This window comes from Littorina saxatilis, linkage group LG15 (assembly GCF_037325665.1).
Source record: "Littorina saxatilis isolate snail1 linkage group LG15, US_GU_Lsax_2.0, whole genome shotgun sequence".
NCBI lineage: Eukaryota > Metazoa > Mollusca > Gastropoda > Littorinimorpha > Littorinidae > Littorina > Littorina saxatilis.
The window spans coordinates 31,133,172-31,158,305 of record NC_090259.1 but is presented as its reverse complement, the minus strand read 5'-3'; the positions used below and the strand labels follow the sequence as shown (position 1 = coordinate 31,158,305).

Genomic DNA, 25,134 nt, shown 5'->3' with positions numbered 1-25,134 from the left:
ATGGTTTTGCTGTTTCGTCACCAATAGAATTAAGTGCCGAGGGACACGACACTAACAACTGTTTTTCTTCTCAGGGCTTGCCGGGCTGGTATGGTGCAGGGTGTACAGGCTATCTGAAATTCTCGGACGGAGATTTTAATTGGCCTGATGGCAATGGAGGCATAATGTCTGCGAATTTACTACACCTGAAATTTGCACGCCAATCGACAACTTATTATGAATAAAACAACAAGTCGCGTAAGGCGAAACAACTACATTTAGTCAAGCTGTGGAACTCACATAAAGAAACTGAACGCACTGTATTTTGTCACAATGACCGTAGTCCGCCGCTCGTGCGAAAGGCAGTGAAATTGACGAGCCTGTTGGGTAGCGCGGTAGTGGTTGCGCTGAGCACGCTTTACTGTACCTCTCTTCGTTTTAACTTTCTGAGTGTGTTTTTAATCCAAACATATAATATCTATATGTTTTTGGAATCAGGAACCGACAAGGAATAAGATGAAATTGTTTTTAAAAGGATTTTGGAAATTTAATTTAAATCATCATTTTTATATTTGTAATTTTCAGAGCTTGTTTTTAATCCGAATATAACATTTCATATGTTTTTGGACATCAGAAAATGATGAAGAACAAGATGAACGTAAGTTTGGATCGTTTAATAAAAAAATAATTTTAATTACAATTTTCAGATTTTTGATGACCAAAGGCATTAATCAATTTTTAAGCCTCCAAACTGAAATGCAATACCAAAGTCCAGCCTTTGTCGAAGATTGCTTGGCCAAAATTTTAATCAATTTTATTGAAAAATGAGGGTTTTACAAAAATCCGGATATGACGTCATCAAAGACATTTATCCAAAAAATAAAAAAAGTGTCTGGGGATATCATGCCCAGGAACTCTCATGTAAAATTGCATAAAGATCGGTCCAGTAATTTACTCTGTATCGCTCTACACACACACACACACACACACACACACACACACACACACACACACACACACACACACACACACACACACACACACACTCACACACATACGCCACGACCCTCCTCTCGATTCCCCCCTCTATGTTAAAACATTAAGTCAAAACTTGACTAAATGTAAAAAGGAAGGGTCTAAAGGTTGTAGGCTACTCACAAGAACGTTCACATTAATTGAAAGGGCAATTTTCCTGGAATTAGCTAAGAGCTGTACGTGTATACAATAAATCATTCTAAAAAATATAATTTTTAACCTCATATTGGTTCTCAATGGTTTGTTTGTTCGTTCATGGGCTGAAACTCCCACGGCTTTTACGTGTATGACCGTTTTTACCCCGCCATTTAGGCAGCCATACGCCGCTGTCGGAGGAAGCATGCTGGGTATTTTCGTGTTTCTATAACCACCGAACTCTGACATGGATTACAGGATCTTTTTCGTGCGCACTTGGTCTTGTGCTTGCGTGTACACACGGGGGTGTTCGGACACCGAGGAGAGTCTGCACACAAAGTTGACTCTGAGAAATAAATCTCTCGCCGAACGTGGGGGCGAACTCACGCTGACAGCGGCCAACTGGATACAAATCCAGCGCGCTACCGACTGATAAATAAATCTCTCGCCGAACGTGGGGGCGAACTCACGCTGACAGCGGCCAACTGGATACAAATCCAGCGCGCTACCGACTGAGCTACATCCCCGCCCGTTCTGAATGGTAAAAACACATATTCTTGTACTCTCCATATCAGACTTGAATTTCTACGCCCATTGTTTCAAACATTCTGCAATAGATACATTTTATGAAAGGTAAAACAATTTGAGAAGAGACAAACGGGTATTTTCTGTTGACTGTTATTACTTGCGCCCTTAGCGTGGAAAAAAAGCAAATCATTGTTCATGCTATATGAACTGTTTTTGTTTTACTGTAACTCGAACCCCGTCTCTATGGGATATCTGTGCTCTTTCTTATTTGTGGATTAGGGTTTCCGAACCATTACTATCATAACTTACACAAATCACCAATACAGGATCAAATGTCTGTCAAAAGTAAAGCCTTGGTCCATTCCTAGTGTGGTATTTGCAAAATCTACACGTTAAGCGTTATCGGTGTGCACTTTATATGTAATTGCCATTGACTTTGCTTGAATTATGGGTGTGCAATATAAGAAAAACATTGAGAGTTCACATGTGTGTATTGGCTGCATAAGTATGTGCTTTGTGGTAAAGTAGACAGGAACTTTAATGGTATGTTGACAAAAAGAAATTGCAGGGCTCTTAATTGTCTTTTTTTTAATTTTTTTTTTTATTCTCTTTTTGTACATTTTTTTTTTACATGTATATGCTGTACATTACAGGACATCACCTAACCGAAAGGACAAAATCATATAACAGAAAAACACACTTGGACAATTACAACATACATGGGGTGGGAGGATGGAATGGGGAGGGGGGGATGTTCAGTGGTTTGGTGGTCGCATTATCAAAAGGTTTTAGGAACGAAAAAACCTAAGGGTTACATCAAAACGTGCACATACAGGCGCCAATCCTTGTAGAATTTATCTACTGTATTATTCACAACTGCGTTATACTTTTCACAAATAAATCTTTGCTTAAAGTTTCTACTAAATGTCTGAAAATGAGGGGTCTTTTTGTTCATTTTGGAAATATATACATGGTGTTTGGCACAGATTAATAACACATCAAAAGCTTTATCGGTGACTACATTGTTCGCCACTCCAAGAAGAACCAGTTCTTTAGACAGTTTTAAATTGTTGCAATGGGTGCAGTTCGCCTTTAGCCAATTTACAAATTCTATCCAAAAAGTCTGCACTTTATCACACTCCCAAAACATATGTAAAAGGGTTTCTTCATTTCTACCACAAAATGTACACAATGACGTATCCACAATTTTTCGCAAAAATAGAAACCTTTCTGTGGGCAAAATTCTGTACAATAATCGGTACTGGAACCATCTCAGACAAGTGTCTTTTGTTGTTTTAAAAACATGTTGAAAAATAGCCTTCTTATCTAACAAACAGTCTAAAGATTCAGACCATTTTTCGATACATTTTGGGACCGTAACATGTTTAATCAGTTTTTTTGTAAATAAGTTGTGTCTTATCTTTACAAATACATTTCCACACAATGGGCTCTGTCATAATAAAATGTTTATCAAATTCTAAGCCGATTTTTCTCTGATATTTCTTAACAGCCTGGATTACACCTTGATACAATACAAAATCGCCTCGCACATTTGGATATTTGATTTTAAACGCATTATAGGATAAGTATCCATTTTGTCCCAAAATATGACCAATCTGAGCTATTCCATTGTCGATCCAATTTTAAATGTACACTGTCTTTTTATCTCTCCGAATATTAACATTATAATGTAAACATTCTGATACAAAATCGTTAAAGGTTATAGGGTCACATTTTCCATGTAGTTTCTTATAATGTTTAAAAACATTGGTCCAAAACGGGTTTTCCATTCTCTGCATCAAAACATTTGCAAATTCCTCTCCTCTCATATTAATTGTTGTAACAGATGGACATGCTTTAAACAATAATCTTGATATTAATCCAGTAAGGCCATCAACTCTTTTTAACCAAACGATTTTTAGAGATGACAGAAAACTTTTCACGTCAACCATCTTTAATCCTCCATCTTCATAGGGTTGGGTGACCGTACTTCTTTTAATTTTATCTCTTTTTCCATCCCAAAGAAATTTGAAAAAAATATTATTTAACTCCATCATAAACTGTTCGTCTGGATCAGGTAAATTAGTAAACAAATGTGTCAATTTGGAAATAGCCAAGGTTTTTAGGACTGTTATTTTACCAAATGGTGTCAGGTTTCTTCTGGTCCATGAATTCAGAAGTTTTTGAATTTCCTTTAACTTATTTCTATAGTTAAGAAAAACAACCTCGGATATATTCACCGAAAAAATAACGCCAAGTGCTTTAAAATTATCCGGGTTCCAGGTAAAATTCATATCAGGCAAAAATCTTCTTTTGCTAAACTTTAAAGGTCCTAACCAAACTACAATTGTTTTATCATAGTTCATTCTCAGACCTGACAGTGATGCAAAATGTTGTAACACTTTTATACTTTCGCAAAAAGATTGCTCTGTACCATCAAGAAACAGACTGGTATCATCAGCAAATTGTGACAATAAAATATTTTCGCCAAGAATATTCATACCACCAATCTTTTTGTTCTGGCGTACCATAAGAGACAATATTTCAGCACAAATCAAAAATAGATAAAGTGACAGCGGATCCCCTTGCCGGGTGCCTCGACCTACATTAAACCATGCTGAATACCGACCATTGACTGAAACACAGGACTTAATTTTGCAATAAAAAGTAAAAATCCATCGTTTCATGTCATTTCCAAAGTTAAATTTGCTCAAAGATTTTTCAATAAATGACCAGGCAACACTGTCGAAAGCCTTTTCAAAGTCGACCATCAAAAGTAGGCCAGGTATATTATGTTTATTTGAGTAGAACAGGGTATTATATATCAAGAAGCCTTTTTGATCATCATGAATCAGATTTGGCAAAACACGTTTAAACCGTTCTGCAATGCACGTTGATGCAATCTTATAGACCGTATTTAACAGAGTAATTGGTCTCCAATTTTTCAAAAGTGTTTTATTTTTCCCTTCCTTTGGAATACATACTATAACGCCCTGTCTCTGAGTCACTGACATTTCTCCTTTCTCAAATCCACAATTTATAGACCGTAACATAAACTTTCCTAAGTCAGAATAGAAAAAATGCAAAATCTACACGTTAAGCGTTATCGGTGTGCACTTTATATGTAATTGCCATTGACTTTGCTTGAATTATGGGTGTGCAATATAAGAAAAACATTGAGAGTTCACATGTGTGTATTGGCTGCATAAGTATGTGCTTTGTGGTAAAGTAGACAGGAACTTTAATGGTATGTTGACAAAAAGAAATTGCAGGGCTCTGAATTGTCATTATGGCTTGCACTTTTCATCGGTTGTAAAGTACTGGGGAGGTTGCATGATCATGCCCAGCGTTATATTTCATTTCATGTGTGTGTTGATGAGAGAGAATAGCTCTTATTGTCAGTTCTGTTTTTATATGTCAGACGTTTTATGTGTAATTAGGTGTCTAGTAATTATTTTATGTATTGTTCATATTGTTTTTTTAATCTTCTAGATTATCTTATGTGTGTGGTTGTTGCTTATGAAAAGTAAGCTAATAATGCTTGTATTTTATTTCTTACGAGGAAACTTTTTATATGTGAAATGTTCAATTTTAAATGTCCAATGTAAAGCGCCATGAGACTGTTATCTGGCGGTGAACAGCGCTATATAAGAATGTTTTATTATTATTATTATTGTTAAGAATAGTGATTGAATAAATGCTAGTTAGTTCTAGGCTAGAAATGCATTCAATGTTTGCCAAGATGCTCTTCAACTGTCTTTGTGCAGCACGACATTGTTTTGTTTATTCTATTTTTGTCATTTTTGGTGGGACAATTCTTGCTTCGCGAATATCAGCTGACAAATATACAGAGTATTTTTTGTTAGAGAGTTTAGTTAAAATATGTATAAATGTATTTCTTTTTATAATACGTAAGCCAACCCAAGATTCCTTACTTTTTAAATGAGTATATATTATACAAGATTAATGGTACACTTGTATGTGGTAAACGCTTCTGCTGTATAATTGCTTATAAATCTTCAGAGCATTTCAGCATCATTTCAGAAGGATATAGATAACTCAGGTTTGTTCCGCTTCTGCGACTGCTTACTGCTGCATTGTCTCAAAACAGGCAAAAGGCAAACATAAATGACCATTTCAACCTGGAAACTAACATACACACTTTAACACTTGGATGTGAAGTAAAATAACATCATGTTGGGAACACTCTTTGAAAATGAAGACAATAACTGTTCATTATTAGCAGGCGCCTTGTACATGCAGTTACGTCTAACAATGGAGTCTCTCCAACTGCTCCACTTACAAAGAAAAGAATAGGCAAACAAAACTTAAAAACACGGTCCTTTGTCTTTACCGTTATATTGTTGTTCTTTTGTTGTTGTTATCCCAGCGAAGCTGGAGGTATCCCACGAACGCTATATACTGTAATCGACTTGAGACATTTTCATACCGATAATACATGATAAAGAAGGATTCATTGTGCCCCGCTAGGGGCTACAGTTGAAGATGGAAGTTCACCAAAAATTGGGACCATACTAACAAAACTACGGTGCGTGCAATAGGCGCCCCCATTTGTTTTTTAGCAAACGCCACCCATGGCCGCTTTGGACGGGTAGAAATTCCGTAGTTTCCAAGTCTATGGATAAAGCTCGCGTAAGAAGATTACGTCACGGTCGACAGTCTTTGACGTCAATTAATGCATCATGACGTCATGCCTCCCTGTAGTATTTTTCTCTCGCGCGGTGTGTGTGTGTGTGTGTGTGTGTGTGTGTGTGTGTGTGTGTGTGTGTTCATTTTGTGCACATGTGTTATTGTTACTGTGTGTGTGTGTACGTGTGTGTGTGTGTGTGTGTTTGTGTGTGTATGTGTGTGTGCGCGCGTGCATGAGTCTGTACTCGTGTGTGTGTGTGTGTGTGTGTGTGTGTGTGTACCCCCGTTTCCACAGGTTTGGTTGCCTAAATCACCATAAGGCAACCATCCACACGTGGATGGCAACCTAAACTCTGGATGGCAACCTAATTGTGTGGATGGTCGCTTCATTTAACACCGTTAAATTGACTTTTTTGACGGAAAGAATGTCATAACAATGTTCAAAATGACATTCTTTCCGTCCTCTATAGGCGACGAAATAGGTCAAATTTTGTGCATTTTTTAGTGCAAAATTCTTCGATGCCGGAGCGAGTACTGCACCCAGTGCTGTTGTAGTGCAAGTGCACTAGAAAGGCACTCCACCCAGTGCCGCCTCTTAGGTAACCATCCACACTTTAGGTATGTGTGTGTGTGTGTGTGTGTGTGTGTGTGTGTGTATAAGAAAGAGAGAGAGAGAGGGAGAGAGAGTGTGTGTTTAAATGTGTGTGTGCATGAGTTTGTGTGTATGTGTGTGTGTATGAGTGTGTATATATGTTTGTTTGTAAAGGTGTGTGTGTGTCCATCTGTCTATGTCCATCTGTCTATATGTACGTATGGGTGTGTGTTTTGTGTGTATGAAGTGTGTGTGAGAGAGTGAGTGAGTGCGTGTGAGTGTACGTGTGTAACTTGGGTGTGTGTGTGTGTGTGTGTGTGTGTGTGTGTGTGTGTGTGTGTGTGTTATAGAGAGAGAGAGAGTAAGAGAGAGGTTTGTCTTTCGCTGGGGTATGCAGTGCCTTGGCGTTGCACTTCTACTTAATTTTGTGTTTGTTTTTTGGGTATTTTTTCGGAGGGGGGGGGGGGTGTCACTTCAACAAGTAAACAGCATCATTTAACCATACAATGATCATATACTTGCCCCTACACACCTGAATGTAAAATAAAGCGAACATTGATATTTGCCATAATAACTTAATTTTGTATTGCTCCAGCTGGTTTCGATAGAGATGTAAGGTGTTTGTTGTAATCAATACCAGCAGATGTGATCACTTGTCAATTGTTTGCACTCATTAGGTTTTTGTTCCTTTTTTGTCAACAAAATAAAGTGCACCCATTATTACTTTGTGTGTGTGTAGGCTATGTGTGTGTGTGTGTGTGTGTGTGTGTTTGTGTGTGTGTGTGTGTGTGTGTGTGTGCAACGTGTGTGTGTGTGTGTGTGTTTGTGTGTGTGTGTGTGTGTGCAACGTGTGTGTGTGTGTGTGTTTGCAAGTGTGCGTTTGCAAGTGTGTGCTTATGTAGGGGAAGGGCTCCTAATATGGACCACTTTTTATATTTAGTCAAGTTTTGACTAAATATTTTAACATCGAGGGGGAATCGAAACGAGGGTATGGTGTATGTGCGTGTGTGTGTGTGTGTGTGTGTGTGTGTGTGGAGCGATTCAGACTAAACTACTGGACCGATCTTTATGAAATTTGACATGAGAGTTCCTGGGTATGAAATCCCCGAACGTTTTTTTCATTTTTTTGATAAATGTCTTTGATGACGTCATATCCGGCTTTTCGTGAAAGTTGAGGCGGCACTGTCACGCCCTCATTTTTCAACCAAATTGGTTCAAATTTTGGTCAAGTAATCTTCGACGAAGCCCGGGGTTCGGTATTGCATTTCAGCTTGGTGGCTTAAAAATTAATTAATGACTTTGGTCATTAAAAATCTGAAAATTGTAAAATAAAAATAAAAATTTATAAAACGATCCAAATTTATAAAACGATCCAAATTTATCTTATTCTCCATCATTTGCTGATTCCAAAAACATATAAATATGTTATATTCGGATTAAAAACAAGCTCTGAAAATTAAATATATAAAAATTATTATCAAAATTAAATTGTCCAAATCAATTTAAAAACACTTTCATCTTATTCCTTGTCGGTTCCTGATTCCAAAAACATATAGATATGATATGTTTGGATTAAAAACACGCTCAGAAAGTTAAAACAAAGAGAGGTACAGAAAAGCGTGCTATCCTTCTTAGCGCAACTACTACCCCGCTCTTCTTGTCAATTTCACTGCCTATGCCGTGAGCGGTGGACTACGAGTATACGGTCTTGCTGCGTTGCATTGCGTTCAGTTTCATTCTGTGAGTTCGACAGCTACTTGACTAAATATTGTATTTTCGCCTTACGCGACTTGTTGTTTCATGCTAATAACTAGCTTGTTTTCTTGCGAAGAAGTTTCATTTTGTGTTTGGTAGTCTTTCTCTCTTAAGTGAACCGTTGGGCCTTTTTAGAGTGAAATAGCTTTGATAAACATTCAGCAAAAATTAAATACAGAAAAAATCACAAAGGGTCCCTATTCGGCGCCCAGGCTCCTAATATGGACCAGTGAAGCGGCCTTCACGAATCACTGTCAAAAGCCCCCTATACTTCAAAATAACATGATACAACTTATTGTGCATGTCAGACTAATTCAAATATGCTTTAGATTTGTCTGTTTCGGGTTGATGAGAGCATTATTTGAAGCACACCAGGAAACTAAAGAAGTATATCAAAAACAGAGTGAAAATAAGTGAAATTATCAACTTCCGCAAAAAGAAGACAATTTGATATATTTTTTTGAAAGCTCGAGGGCTAGTTATAGGTTATTTTCAGCAAGCTTCTTAATGAATTAATGAAAATAGCCTTTAGCTTTTATTTTCTTCGATTTGTTGAAGGTGGTCCATATTAGGGGACTAACACATACTTTGAGATTTTGCTATTATTTTTTGTTTGCATTAGAAACTCAGGGTCAAAACTGCTAAAATGTAACAAACACGGTCTTAGCTGTCATATATAGCAAATTTTGTGTGATACAAGCTTTGGCTGTAGACAGAAACGAGACCGTTTTAGTCGTCAAAGTTAGAGTGAACGCTGCCAAAAGTGAAAAAAAGATAAAAAGTCTAACTGTTTTAAGGTTTGTGTTCCTGCAACTGTTTTGACATGCGCAAATTATCCAGATAGGGTGAATACAGCGAATGAAATTGTGTTTAGTGCTCTAGCGCCGTTAGTTTGTCAGATCAAGAGGTGGTCCATATTAGGAGCCGGTCCATATTAGGAGCCCTTCCCCTATGTGTGCGCGTGCGTTTGTTCGTGCGTGTGTAAAACTGAGTGGTGGAAGCTTTACATGAACTTCAACTGACAGTGTCTATGTCTAAGCAGTTATGTTACATATGTGTCTGAAAGACATTTGTCAGTATAGCAATTACACAAACACACGACAAGACGAACAGACAAACAGAATATCAACTCAACAAGAGTCAAGTAGTTACAATTTTGTATTTGATCCAACAAAACAACCATGAAAATATACATGGGATCTTTCATAAAATATATACATAGCCAGAATGTCTCAACTTTTTATTAAATCCAAATGTTCGGTCCGCAGACTTTTTTCAAGGTTCAAAAACCAAGCATCTGTGGTTACACCACACCAATGGAACATCCGATCGTACGTCACATGAAGACGTACTATTACATTCTTCCAGAAAATCACTATGTTAAGTGCTGCTTTGCGGCCCGGAATTGGATTCTAAAAAATCGTCTCCAAGTGGGTTATTGTGCATTTTGTTGCACTACCAAAATGATGACAAAAACGAAGTTTGGTGGCTTGTTGTCAGACAAGCATTTGTTTGTTGGTCCTCGGGGAGCATATCGCCTTTAGTCACATATTTATTAACCGTGGCCTTCGGCTTTGGTCGATAAAGATGAAACAAAAGACGATATGATCCCCTCGGACCAACAAAAATGCTTATCTGTCAACAAGTCACCAAACATCTTATATTGTCATCATTTTCACGAGTTTTCATTCACAAGCACCTGGGAAATAAATCTCATGTTCCCCAGGCAATAAATCCCCGGTTACCATAGTTGCAGGAAGCAGGTTATACATGGATAATAAAAAGCAAACCCAATAGAAACACTCCGGGATTCTTCGGCTCTTTTCATTGGTGTTTCCCCAGACCTAAACAGACGACACGACACTGCTTTGCAAAGTTCCAAAAACGAACTGGCAAACTGGCAAAAGTAAACAAAAAACAAAACTACTTCATGAAAGGTCATACATTCATCAAAAACAAATGAAACATAGCGATATGTTTTGTCTTCTTACAGAGTCATGGAGTGCGTGTATCTGTGTTTCGATACACAGACGTTCGGAGAAACACGAACGTCAAGTTCAAGTAAAACGACACCTGACACACATATTTTGACCCGTGCACAAGACGTTGTATCGATAAACGAAGCACAAATAAGAAACAATAATAAAAGCAAAGAAAATAGCAACAAGATATGCAAACATCTAACAAAGCCGAGCAAGCAGAACAGGTCTAATGAAAAACAAAGAGGTACCGAGTCGGAAACAAGATCGTGATTCTTTTCTTCGCTGCACGACGCAAATCTTCTGTGACCTTTAACCAAACGTAGCTTCAACATTCGATCACACAGCTTAATATTTACAACAGAAAGCCGAGGGGGTGGACTACCGATATGAACCTACAGAACTGTGCATCCTCAAACCTGACATATTCATCCCAACATTTAATGAACTCAAAAACACAGAAAGTTGCTTTCACACGCCATCTTTGATTGCCAGTGGTTATCAAACCGGGACTCGTGTGGTTATCAGCACGAAACCCGTGTTTCAAAGCATGGCTCCCTGGGTTGATTGTGCACTTATTTTCTCACTACCAAAATGATGACAAAAACGATGTTTGATGGTTTGTTGACAGACAAGCTTTTTTGTCGGTCCTCGGGGGGCATATCGACTTTTGTTTCATATTTATTGACCGCGGCCTTCGGCCTTGGTCAATAAATATGAAACAAAAGACGATATGCTCCCCCTCGGACCGACAAAAAAGCTGGTCTGTCAACAACCCATCAAACATGTTATAATGTTTCACAGGTGTTCAAGACCCATGGAGAGATTCGCAATGTGGAACGTCAGATCGCAAGGTTGAAAGAGCAGCTGGCTCGCAATGAAAACAAGTAAGTGTAGATTACTGTAGAGAAGTGCACTTTGTGTGTGTGTGTGTGTGTGTGTGTGTGTGTGTGTGTGTGTGTGTGTGTGTGTGTGTGCGTGCGTTGGTGCGTGTGTGTGTGTCTTTGTGTGTGTGTGCGCGCATACGTGTGTCTGTGTGTTTGTCTGTCTGTGTACATGTCTCCATGTTTTGGTTTTTGTTTATCGGCCTTTTTGACCGTGCGATGTGGCAAAATCACTGATACTGACACTTGGGATACATGCGCACGTAACAAGGGACGCTACCGATGCGAGTCTGAGGAAGACCGAGACTAAATGGCTTCCCTTTATTTTTGGAAGCAAATCGACTGCAGTGTTCTTTCTTTCTTTCTTTCTTTCTTTATTTGGTGTTTAATGTCGTTTTCAACCATTCAAAGTTATATCGCAACGGGACTGCAGTGTTAATTCGATTCATCATGTTAAATGTGAATTTTGTCTTGGCGTCATGTTCTTTCTAACCGTGCGATACTTGCGCGCATAACAAGGGACGCTACCGATGCGAGTCTGATGAAGACCGATACTAGATGGCATCCCTTTATTTCTAGAAGCAGTTTTTATTCGTTTCTTCATGCTAAATGTAAATGTTTTCTTAGCTTCATGTTATTTGTGATAGTCAACTTTAAATCAAATTCACCCCCTTTAGTATGATTTGTATTGCTTCTCAATTGCAGGGATCGACGTATGGCAGGCCAGGTGAAAACAAAACTGGCGGAACAAGAGGCCTACCTCTCTAGGCTTCAAACGTCATCGTCTGCTCTCGAAAAACACCAGAAGAGGAGGAGCACTTCGAAAAAGCTTGCCATATTCTGATTTTTTTTTTCAAATTGTTTGTGTATATTTGAGTGTTAGCCCTGGCGTTAGAAACCATCCAAAGAATCTTTGCGCCGAAGTATTTCCAGTGTTTTCAGTCAGTGGATTGTATTGATAGATTGGAGACGGTGAATAAATTAAAGAAAAAGACGTGTACTTTTGCAAGTGCTTTAATGTTTTGGTTTTAACTGATTTATCTCAATTTTGTATTGAATCATTGTCTCGTGTATAAGTAATTTGTATGCGTGCGTTTTTTATGTGTTCGTACATGTGCGTGTGTAAGTATATGACTCAGTGCCAAAAGGTGGCGCAGAAGAGGGTGACAATTGTATTCAACAAATAAAGAAGACAATACAAAACTGTTCTATAGCGTTAATCACAGCAATTGGCTCCATTCTTAAACAAACGAGCAACAATTTAACAAGCATGCAAAGCATACAAATAACTGAGATAAAACAACAACAAAAACATTATTAAACAATGGCGTCTGCACGCGAGAGGGAACAATAAAGAGACCAAAAAGCAATGTACTCACGTTAGGGTTAGCAACAAAAACACCAAGCAAACTCATCCTGAACTCAGGTCAAAATGAGTTCGGCTCATTCTCTCCCTGACAGGATGCCTTGAGTTTCCTTGTCTGGCAAGGAAACCGATTTTTTTTTTACATATTTAGAGCTTTTTGTAATGTATTATTGATATAAGCAGATTGGCGATCGTCGATTATGATTTTTCAATGGTGTTTTGTAATTTTTAAATTGCAAAGGAATTGATATGTAAGACAGTATTAAGCGAACTATTTTTCGCGGCTGTATTTACTGTGCAAACAACTCTAAATATGGCAAAAATGTCACGTGATAATCAACCGTTTGGTTTCGGCGCTAACTGGAGCAGACGATTTTTTCTGTAACCAGTTGACAGTGATGAAACCATATATTACGGTCTCCTTCCGGCAGCAGTCCCAAAATTTCGACTTGTTTTGACCTTAGAACGATGTCTTTATCATAACTGTGAAGAACAGAACGGAGATCACTGTCGAAGTCGGCCAATCTGCAATCATTTTCGTCTCGCGAACACTGATCTCAAATTTAGATCAGTGCTCGCGAAAACCATATGGGAGATAACTCTGTATTTTTGTTTTGATAGATTCGCGTAGGACTGTAGCGTCCGGTCAGGGAGAGAATGAGCCGAACTCATTTTGACCTGAGTTCAGGATGCAAGCAAACTGGGCTTAGCCTACATGACAACAGATAGTAACAAACACACACACACGCACACACACACACACACACACCCTAGACAAAGAGACCGTACTGTACATACAGGTTAGACAGGTCAAAAGCAGAAACGGTGTTGTGGAGAGTAGAGGCCGTTATGTAAAGACTTTACGGAACAGGTACGTCTTGAACTGTGTGTTGAAGGAGGAAAGACTACTGGAATCACGAATAGCATTTTGAAGTGTGTTCCACACGGTGGGAATCTGATGCCTAAATATTCTTTCACCAAAGGGTTTAGTCCTGGTTTTGGGGATGCGGATGAGTTTTTCAGAGGAGGATCTGAGGGAACGGGAAGGCTCGTAGATACTGAGGGAATTGGACACATAGGGGGGAAGAGATTTATCAAAATAGCGGTACCCTAACACAGCCAGCTTGTACTCGATTATGTAATTCACCGGAATACAATGAGGGGTGGTAAATAGGGGAGTTACATGGTCTTTCTAGTTACATGGTCTTTCTTTGACTTCTGCGGAATTAGCATTGCGGCACTATTCTGAACTCTCTGAAAGCGATACAGTTCTTCAGTGGGGATGCTACTTACTTGTCTGTGCCCCCAGACAGAGACGGAGACGCCGGAGACGGAGACACAGACAAATGGACACCGAGAGAGATAAAAGAGAGAGAGAACCTGAGATTGCGGGAGAGCCAGAAAGACAGAGAGACAAATAGAGAGTCATAGACAGACAGGCAGACAGACAGACAGACCCTGAGACAGAGCGAGAGAGAGAGAGAGAGAGAGAGAGAGACTTGGAGTGTATGTAACAGACAGACAGACAGTGTGTGACAGACAGACACACTGCCAGAGTGAGGAAAACAGCTTGCTGTTGCTGTTTTATTATTAGTAGTATTTACTCTTTTTTACATTTAGTCAAGTTTTGACTAAATGTTTTAACGTAGAGGGAGGAATCGAGACGAGGGTCGTGGTGTATGTGTTTGTGTGTGTGTGTGTGTGTGTGTGTGTGTAGAGCGATTCAGAGAAAACTACTTGACCGATCTTCATGAAACTTGACATGAGAGATCCTGAGTATGGTATCTCCAGACTTTTTTTTTATTTTTTTTTTATAAATGTCTTTGATGACGTCATATCCGGCTTTTCGTTAAAGTTGAGGCGGCACTGTCACGCTCTCATTTGTGACCCTCCACCACGAAATGAGTCGCATGTCACCTTTGCATGATTTTCATATTTTTACATTTTCCTGAAGAGTTTTTTATGCTCTATCCAGTGTTGAAAACCGTTTTAGAAAAGATCGAAAACTGTTTGAGTTATAAGCCTGTGACTAAGGTGATCCTCACACTGTTACCAGACAATCCCCGGGCTTATATTACGCCTAGCGCAGAACCGCGCGAGGTGACATGCGACTCATTTCGTGGTGGAAGGTCACATTTTTCAACCAAATTGGTTGACATTTTGGTCAAGTAATCTTCGACGAAGGCCGGACTTTGGTATTGTATTTCAGCTTGGAGGCTTAAAAATAAATTAATGAGTTTGCTCATTAAAGTTGTCATTAAAATCGATTTTTCGCAAACAGACTTAAAATTGATTGCATCGTATTCTTCATGACATTCTGAATCTAAAAATATATACATACTAGAGGAATACCCAGCTTCGCCGGGGTGAATCGCGAGACAGAGACAGACAGCGTGGCGGTTCATCACAATCACCTCTGCAGGCGAAGTCCTGTCAAACGGGATTGAGAATTTTAGAGCTTATTTCTTAGCCCTATATTATCTGTTGTGGCTTCTCAAATGCCAGAACATACAGACAGACAAAAGCCGCTAGACCCCATCACAAACAGAACTCTACAATCCACAGGTTTTTGCCCACACACACACAAACACACACACAGAGAAGCTGTATATATATATATATATATCTATATCTATAAATATATAGAGATAGGTGAGAGTGTATTTTTCGCGTGACTATAAATTGATTCGACCTTTTCATTTTGACAGTAAGAACAACTTACGGGTGCAAGGGAAGCGTTCTGGACAGCGCAGTGACATTCTAAAAATAGTTACTCAGAAACGGGAATTTGGGGTGAACGGCGCGAGACAGAGACAGACAGCGTGGCGGTTCACCACAATCACCTTTGAAGGCGAAGTCCTGTCAAACGGGATTGAGAATTTTAGAGCTTATTTCTTAGCCCTATATTATCTGCTGTGGCTTCTCACATGCCAGAACATACAGACAGATGATGATAAAATCGTTTATTTAACGTCACTCTGTAAAAACATTGGCGACATTTGTCTTAGATTAAGAACACACACAGGCACGCACACAAACTTTCCCTTTATGTACAGTGGTTCACCACCCTCCCGCCCCCCGCACACTCTCGCTCATCTAATTAAAAATGGTGTTAAGAGATACTTGGATATAAAATGGTATTTTTAAAAGTTCTGATAAAAATATATAGTAGCTGTATGAGAAGCAATGGCGTCAGCCGCAGCAACGTCTCTTCATATCCAGGGACCAAGTGGGTGCGTGTGCATAAGTCCAGCGATAAGTTTGGGACCTTGCCACCCAAGGTCTTTATTAAAACTTAAAAGATAACTTAATTTTTCCTTTGAGGTATTTAGCAGAATATTTCTATTTGAGTTTATAAACTGAGTCAGGGGTTGAAAGTGGCATGAGTTCAAATCACACTCCAAAGTCAAATGAGCAATGGTGAGGTCGGATTGACAGGTGCATTTAAGCTCTAGAAATTGGTAATTCCCAGCTTCTGCCCTTAGGCGGTTAATCCTTTTTATTACACGTGGGCATGCATTATAGGTGTTCATCTGTTTTGATGGGGCTTCCCGAATGAGCCAGCCAGAGCTTATAGCCTTGTGCATATATTTGTTCCTCCATTCTCTCCAGAGAAGAGAGTCTGTAAGGCTACTGATCTCAGAAGCAGACAATGGCAGGTCTACCTCGGAGGCGCCTATGTCTTGGGCAGCTTCTTTAGCGGCTTTGTCCGCTTTCTCGTTGCCAGGCACGTTCACGTGTGCTGGACACCAGACCAGGTTAATCTCGCTTCCTTTTTTTATAATTTTATTTGCCAGCTCCTTTATGGCAATGACAAGATCATGTCTTTTTGATCTTTTGTTAGATCTTAATGCTTCAATGGCTGCTTTGGAGTCAGAGAATATAGCTATCTTTTGAGGAGGAGTGTTCTTTAGGTTGAGATGAACAAGCGACATGCAGATGGCAAGGAGCTCAGCTGAGAAGATCGAGTTTCTGTTGCACAGTTTAAATTTCCCAGTCATGTCATCGCTGGGGATTACAAAAGCTGCGCCAGCCTTCTTGTCATCCAACACTGACCCGTCTGTGTAAACATGAACATGGCCTTTGTATACAGTATCAATGTGCTCAAGGGCTTGTATCCTGAGTAATAACTGATCATCCTTTGTAGCTGTGCAATATTCTGTGTCAAAATTCATTTCTTTCATTGTCCATGAGGGATCACGAGATATGGGGTTTTGGGCCACATCATTTGGGTCGACACTGATTTCACTAAAGAGTGAAGCATTGAATTGAGCCAGTGAGGAGAAAGTAGTGCCAAAGTGGGCCTTTTTGTTTTGGACATGATTGTAATGCGGTTGTAGCTCCTCTTTTGTTGAGTTTTGCACTGTGTTGGCTCGAACATTGTAATCTGCGCAGCACTTACGCCGCCACATGTCAAGAGGGAGGAATCCTGCTTGGTGGTATACAATGGCCTGCTTTGAATGCCTTGGGTGTCCGAGGGCAAGCCGAAGGGCACGACATTCCGCTGACTGTAGCTTATCAAGCCATTTTCGAGCCGACGAGAAGTAGGCCTCCTGTCCATATGATAGTCTTGATCTTATAAGAGCTCTGGTGATGTTTGTTAGGATAACTGGGCACTTTGCCCATGGTTGGGCAGCCAGTATTTTAAGAAGGTTGATGGTCTTATTTGCTTTGCTTAAAAGATACTTTAAGTGAGCAGTCCATAGTCCATTTGAGGTGAAAAGTACGCCCAGATATTTCACCTGCTGACTGGGTGAGACAACAGATTTATCTAGTGAGAACTGTATCTTTTCTCGATCTTCCAGTTTTCGGTTTGTAAAGACAACGAATACAGTTTTCTCGGCAGAGAGAGTGAAGCCATTCTCCCGCATATAGTTCGCAATGTTATCTATAGCTGTTTGCCACTCTTTAGAGAATTTGTGTTCTGTTTTATAGGTTTTGTTTTGATACTCTTTGCATAGAGCAATATCATCCGCATAAAGCGTCAGTTCGGCTCCATGTGTTTTAATTGTCGATATGTCATGCAGCATAATGCTAAAAAGCAGTGGTGCTATTACTGAGCCCTGTGGCACTCCCATGTCAACTTTGCGAGTGGATGATTTGGCACCTTTATAATCAGTTTGAAAGGATCTGTTCAGTAGAAAGCTTTTTATGTATTGAAACATATTACCACTGATGCCTAATTGCTTCAATTTGAACAACAATCGTTGGTGCCATACTGTATCGTAGGCTTTTTTGATGTCAAAAAAGACAGCAAAGAGAGACTTCTTGCGTGAGAGAGCTTTCTTAATTTTAGAGGACAGTTTTACAATGTGATCCGAGACACCCCTGCCTCGACGGAAACCGGCTTGGCACAGGGGTATTACCTTTTTTCTTTCCATTTCATCTTCTAGTCTGGATTTTAGTATTCTTTCATAGATTTTGCTCAGATGGGAGGTCAGAGATATAGGGCGCCAGTTGGAAGGGTTAGCTCTTGGTTTTCCAGGCTTTAAAATGGGGATCACAACAGCCTCTTTCCAAGCTGTGGGAATCAGGCCAGACTTCCAGCATGTTGAATAAAAATCCAGTAAAAGATTTAATCCTTGGTTTGGTAAATGTTGTATGACCTGATAGTTTATTGGATCAGAACCACAGGCGGATCGGACTTTTGTCACCGATGCTATAGCCGTTTTCAGTTCTTGAATGGATAAGGGAGCATTTATTTTTAAGGAAGGGTTGAGTTCTGGGTCGTTTAAGTCCTGTTTATCCTCCCACTTCTTACGGAAGAGTTCCTGCTCACATAACAGTTTATCTGTTTGGCTTGCTGCTGCAAAAATATCTGCAAACAGTTCTGCTTTTTCAGGAAGGCTTTCATATTTTTTTCCTTCGTGCATAAGAGGACGTTCAGCCTGCTTGTGTCTGCATTTGAATTTCCTTATTTTGGTCCAAATTTTTCCAGCATCTCTGTAATCGCTCACTTTGCTGGACATGTTTTCAAAATATTCTTTTTTTGCTTTGTCTATAATTTTGTCACATTGTTCTTCAGTTGATTTCATATTGTTGTGGTTTTGTGCAGACCTGAAGCGATCATACTTCTCTTTTGCAGTTCTTTTTAACCTGATGGCTGTTCTGCATTCTTCTGTCCACCATGGGCTCTGATCAGTTCTACTGGGTCCGATAAAAGGTTTTGTTTTGGGGATTGACAATTCCATTGCATTCAGCAGGTTTGATCTTAGCTGTTTATATTTGTTGTCGATACTTTCTTGGGACTCTGGATTGCCATCCAAGAGGGTATGTGCATCGGCAGACTTAGTGACAGCGTCCTTGAAAACTGCCCAGTCCGCCTTTTTATAATTGTATTTTAAGGCTTTTGGGCCTGGCTCTGTGTGTGGTGATTTCCCAATAATGGATATCATGATTGGTAAGTGGTCGCTTTTTAATTTATCTGACACAACGCACCAGTCCGTTGTTAATCCGAGAGTGGGACTAACCAAGGTTATGTCAATGGCGGAGGGGTGTTGGTTTGAGATATCGGGTATTCTGGTTGCTGATCCGTCATTTAGTAAGTACACATTTGATTGCGTTATATAGGTGGCAAGGCTCTTTCCCACGGCACATGTCTGATCGGGGAAGTTGGCATCCCACAGGGGGTTTCGGCCATTAACATCTCCTCCGATCACCCAGGTGCGTCTTCCGTCGAGCTCTGGGAGCCAGCTGAAAATCGGGCCTTTGGTAATGTTTCTGTTATATATGTTTAATAGGAAGATGGATGGGCCATCATTCAGCAGAAGTTCAACTAGGTTTGAATGTATTTTTGTGTCGGCCGGAACAGGGGTTGGGTGAACACTGTACTTCAGATTGTCTCTGACATAGGTTACTGTGTACTTGATAGTTTGTGCTCCGCTCGTATCATCAATCTGATAATCTGTGACGGGTGGGTAAAAGAAACCAGATATGAAGGGGAGTTTTCCCGCATGACAGAGTGGGGACTGTATCAATAATACATTGAACATGTTGTTTTGGTTAAGATAATTAATAAGGTACGGTAGAGCAGTGTTAAGGGAACGACAGTTCCACTGCAGTATATTTATTCTTGAATCCATTTCAATCACAGAAGACCTAAAGTCTGTTGTGACCGTTTGATCTGCCCCTCAACTCTCTATGTCATTGTGTTGTCAAGGGGTTGAGACTCTGTTACAGATCTGCCTCCCTGAATGCCGAGAAGAGCGCATTGAGTGGAAAGTATTTTATTTAAGGCTGGTGGAGTTGGATTTTCCTTTGGCTTAAATATTTCAGTATATAGCCCTGTCAGAAGTGTCAGAACATTTTCGGGGCTTTCATTCGTTTTTGCTTCAATAAGTGCAGCTAGGATGCCAGTGACGAATTTGAACACCTCACCGCAGTTCTCGGCGCTCATCATCTTCATCTTTGCATAGCTTTCTTTTAAAATATGTTGTCTGAGGCAGTCTTCGGACTGTGGCTTTGGTGTGTTTTGTGTTTCATCTTCCTCAGCAATCATCAACTTTGGTTCATCCATGAACAAGTCATCATAATCGTGTGTGGGGGAAGTTTGAGATTCTGCATCAGCAACCTTTTTCTCATGGTTTGTTGTTGGCTGTTTGTTTGTCTTTGTTTTGTCTGCTGCTTTTGTGGGGGCCTTTTTTACATTGTGTGTTGATTTTAGTTTCTGGGCAACAGTAGACTCATTATTAATAGGGTTTATGTCAGTTCTTTGTCCAGGTCTCTGGAGGGCGATATTTTGCTCTGAAATGGGGTTTTCACTATGAGGGTTGCTTGGTCCGCCTTGATTTCCTGTGCGTATGCGGCTTGTTGTTGGTTCTGGCCAGATAGTGCTATAATCCTGTTTTTCAATCTCAGCCACGAAAGCTGGGGAGGTAGCCAGGTTTCTCTTTGCTTTGCTGGCACCGCGAGGAGCACTTTTCCCCCCTGCCATTTTCAGCACCCAGCACTCATCGACTTCTGAATCAGAGTCATTAGATGTATCTGGGTCTTTCTTTTGTTTTTTCATTATTTCAAACTTTGCTCTTCTTATTGCTTCTGCATATGGGATGTATTTGGCTGCTCGGATTTTGTTTGCTGTTCTTCGGAGCACTAGCTCAGGACAGCCTAAGTAAGCTGCCGAGTGGGGACCGCCACAGTTTAGGCAGTGTTTGTCATTTGGACAGTTGTCAACTGGGTGGTCTTTCTTTTGACCGCATCTTGGGCATTTGTCTTGTCTGGCTTTACATTGTTTGGAGCCATGTCCCAATCTCTGGCACTTAGTACACCTTCTGACTGGGGCCACATAGGGTTCGACAGCAAAGAAGGTTTTCACTATCTTCACTGTATCTGGTAGCGTTTTCTTTAAGAAAGTGATTCTGACAGCTTGAGTAAGTTCCCCCTTCTGGTTTTTTAACCGCTGAAGAGATTTTACTTTCTCAAGAGATTGTTGAAGTTTATCGAGGTCTTCAGAGAGTGGGATGGGTCTGATGACACCTTCCGTTGTTGCCTCTGGTATAGTGCATCTTATTTGCACTTGAGCGAGACTGGTGAGATTGGCAAGTTTATGTTGTTGTTTTTCATTGCAGCAGGCAATCAAGAATTTGCCCGAGGGCAGAGGTCGTACACCTTCTATCTGACCGACCGCGTCAACCAAAACACGACACTGGAGTGATGGCCCAAGTTTCGAGAACATAGCTGGACCTGTAGCCGCGTTGGTGAGAATGACTGGGTATTGTGCAAAGGTTGGAGGAAGACTTGGTGTCACCTTTTTTGACTTTGAGTGTCTAGGGGGCCCAGTTTTGAGTGGTTGTGAGACTTTTGACTGTGGCTGAGGCAGAGCCTGTTCGGCATCACTGTTAGCAATGGGTGCTTTTTTCTTCCGCTGATGGCGGCGTTGAGTTTTAAAAATGTCATCGCCTTCTGTGCTTTGGGAAGGTGAAATGTTCCCGTCTTCTGAAGGCAGACAGACAAAAGCCGCTAGACCCCATCACAAACAGAACTCTACAATCCACAGGTTTTTGCCCACACACACACACAAACACACACACACACAGAGAAGCCGTATATATATATGCATATCTGTATCTATAAATATATAGAGATAGGTGAGAGTGTATTTTTCGCGTGGCTATAAATTGATTCGACCTTTTCACTTTGACAGTAAGAACAACTTACGGGTGCAAGGGAAGCGTTGTGGACAGCGCAGTGGACAGCGCAGTGACATTCTAAAAATAGTAATAGTAACTTACAACTGAACGGGAAAGCCACACGAAGGAAGGGAGATAAACGCCAAACACTGGAGAAGATAAGGAAGAGTTACTTATAATGGTGAAATGAACACAAAAACCAAAATCAGTTCAGCGCTGCGCGCTGAGAGCACGTGTTGAAATATCTCATCGATGATATTGTGTCCGGGGTGTAGCTGAATACGGTGTCCAAATTTGAAAAAGATCCACCGAGAACTTTGGCGTTGTGATGTGGTGTAGCGGCTATGGTGTGTCGGTATGGGGGCCCGGGTAGCTGAGGTGGAACCAAAATAGCCGAGGTGGAACCAAAATCGGTTCAGCGCTGCGCGCTGAGAGCACGTGTTGAAATATCTCATCGATGAGGTTGTGTCCGGGGTCTCTCTGAATAAGCCCACCAAATTTGAAGCAGATCCATCGAGAACTTTGGCCGTGCATGGCGAATACACAAATACACAAATACACAGATACACAGACACACAGACACACACACACACACACAGACAGACACAAGTCGTATATATATATAGATGTCATGTTTACTCTTAAAATGTGATCACAATTAACGAAAATAGATTAATTAGTCTTACGATAAAAATTTAAGAAATCGATCCAAAAATGATTTCATCATATTCTTTATCATTTCGTGATTCCAAAAACATATAGATATGATAGGTTGTATTCAAAACAAGCTCCGAAAGTTAACAAGAATACAGAAAAGCGCGCTTTCCTGCTTAGCACAATACGCTACCGCGCTATTCTGGCGTGTTAATTTCACTGCGTTTTGCACGTGGAAGGTGAGCGATTTCCTTCTCGCGGGGATTGACGAAGCTGTTCGACAGCTTGACTAAATGTAGTAATTTCACCTTACGCGACTTGTTTTATAATAATGTTGGAAATCAAGAAGTCTACGTCCCAAGGGATTTTGGAGAGGGAGAGTGGGTGCGGAGCTATTTTCATGGGGGCACAGAAAAGTAAGTAGCACCAACTTTCTCTTCTGGATCCATGCGCCACCCGCATGTTGTGCACGTGTCAACTGGACCGTTGCTCGTTCTAGTCACGCGGAAAGAATAGCAGAAACAACAAGAAAATTGGTTGATTAAAATCAACATGGCCGAAGCAATGCTTTCATAAAAGAAGCGGTATTGTACGGGCACATGTTGAATTTGGGTTACATGTGTTGCAGAGTATTTGAAAATCCGTAGGCATAAAAACATGCAAAGAAGAGTGATAGGTCCCTGTTGTGAATATAGTCAAGTGGATAAATTGATTACTTATGTTTCACACTAGTTTTGCTGTTACAGCAGTCCCTCTCATGAACGGACACCCTTGGGCCAGTGCAAACCTGTCCGTACATTGCAGGTGGTCGGTCACGGGAGAGCCCCCCCCCCCCCCCCAACCACACACACTCAGGCACACTGACGGACTGAGTGAGTCTTTGCTACTGGTAAACGAGCTCTACTTGTCCTAAACGTATAAGGTCAAACTACTACAACTTATAACTGAAAGGAAAAAAACTGTCCTGTAAAAATGACGTTAAATCAGCGGTGTCAGAAACAGAGAGATGAAAGAAATCCTCAAATTCCTGGGGATACAGGCACCCCATGAAAGCGGCCACGAACATACTCACAGAGGCACACATGCAGATACTTTGCAAACATATGAATTGAAAACCTGCATATGTGGTAATTTCTTTTTTTTGTGTGTGTGGCTTTATTGCATACTTCAGGCAGTGACTTTTTCCTGTCCAGTTTTCTTTTTCGTCTCTCTTACCCCTCGCTTACCCACCCCCACCCCCACCCCCTTACCCTCCACTTCCTTTACCCAGCCCCGACAGCACAAATTTCTAATCTGCAAGGCAGAGTACACATTTTCTAAAAGGAAGACTACTCCTCTTCAATTATATCCAGAGATCTTCCAGCTGTCTCCACCATAAGCCAAGTGGTCGAGTCTTATACCCGTACCCCCTTTCCACACAACCGTTCTAGGTCCCGTTCCCGTACCGACCAAGGAACGGTGCGGGCACGGGAGGGATCGGGACAGAACCGCAATGAACGTAACTGATCGTTAACGGAACTGCTTTGAACGGTAGGGTCGGTAGGGACATCTGAGTTTGGGCTGCATGTTCAAATTTTTAGCCGTTCCCCTCACGATCAGAATTAACGGTAATGGAAGCTCAACCCATCGGTAACGGAACGCTTGGATCGTTAAAGGAACTTAAAACAACGGTAACGCAACGGTAGCGCTCTCACACACTGAGTTGTCATACCCGCATTCCACACATCCGTTCTAGGTCCCGTTCCCTTACCGACCAAGGACGGCTGCCACTATGGTCAGACGCTGCTGAAAGATGCCAAAAAACGGCCGTTTGCGCAGCGTTCCATTGTTGTGGCAGCAGTCCTTGGTTGGTACGGGAACGGGACAAAGAACGGTTGTGTGGAATGGGGGTATAACTTTTGACACCGACAAACTGAAGAATGAACAGATCTATGAGGTAACCGTCTCAATGGTCCAGGCTCAGGAAACAAAGAGTATATAATTATGGCCTGGGGCGATTGTAGCTTCCCTTCTTCGTGTCCGATAGACAAGGACAATAAATAGTAGAGCATAGTGCAATTTCATGTTGGCATCTTCTCCACTGAAAGCTATAACCCAAAGACTGAAGACCAAAGTGCTTACCCCACTTCTGACCCGAATCACCCCCCTCCTGCTGGGTACACGTGCACTCAAGTTAACCTCTGCTTTGACCTGTGTGCCAGGAGTCGGATGAGCGAGAGAGAGACACACACACACACACACACATAGACAGAGACAGACATAGAAAGACAGAAGCGGAGAGACTCAGAGGGAGACACAGACAAAGACATACATACAGAGAGAGAGAGAGAGAGAGAGAGAGAGAGAGAGAGAGAGAGAGAGAGAGAGAGAGAGAGAGAGAGAGAGAGAGAGAGAGAGAGAGAGAGAGAGAGAAAACTGTAACTGATCTCGTGAGAACGCTAACAAACGA

General features: G+C 40.8%; 1 protein-coding gene and 1 long non-coding RNA gene across 2 annotated transcripts in view; one reads left to right on the top strand and one right to left on the bottom strand.

The window, feature by feature from the left end:
• Positions 1-25,134, bottom strand: part of LOC138947983 (uncharacterized) — a 627,639-nt gene that overhangs the window by 98,704 nt on the left and 503,801 nt on the right. The gene's annotated exons all lie outside the window — the stretch shown is intronic.
• On the top strand, positions 11,435-12,542 carry LOC138948093 (uncharacterized). Its single transcript, XR_011449882.1, has 2 exons — positions 11,435-11,540; positions 12,243-12,542. It is a non-coding gene; the product is annotated as an uncharacterized lncRNA (long non-coding RNA).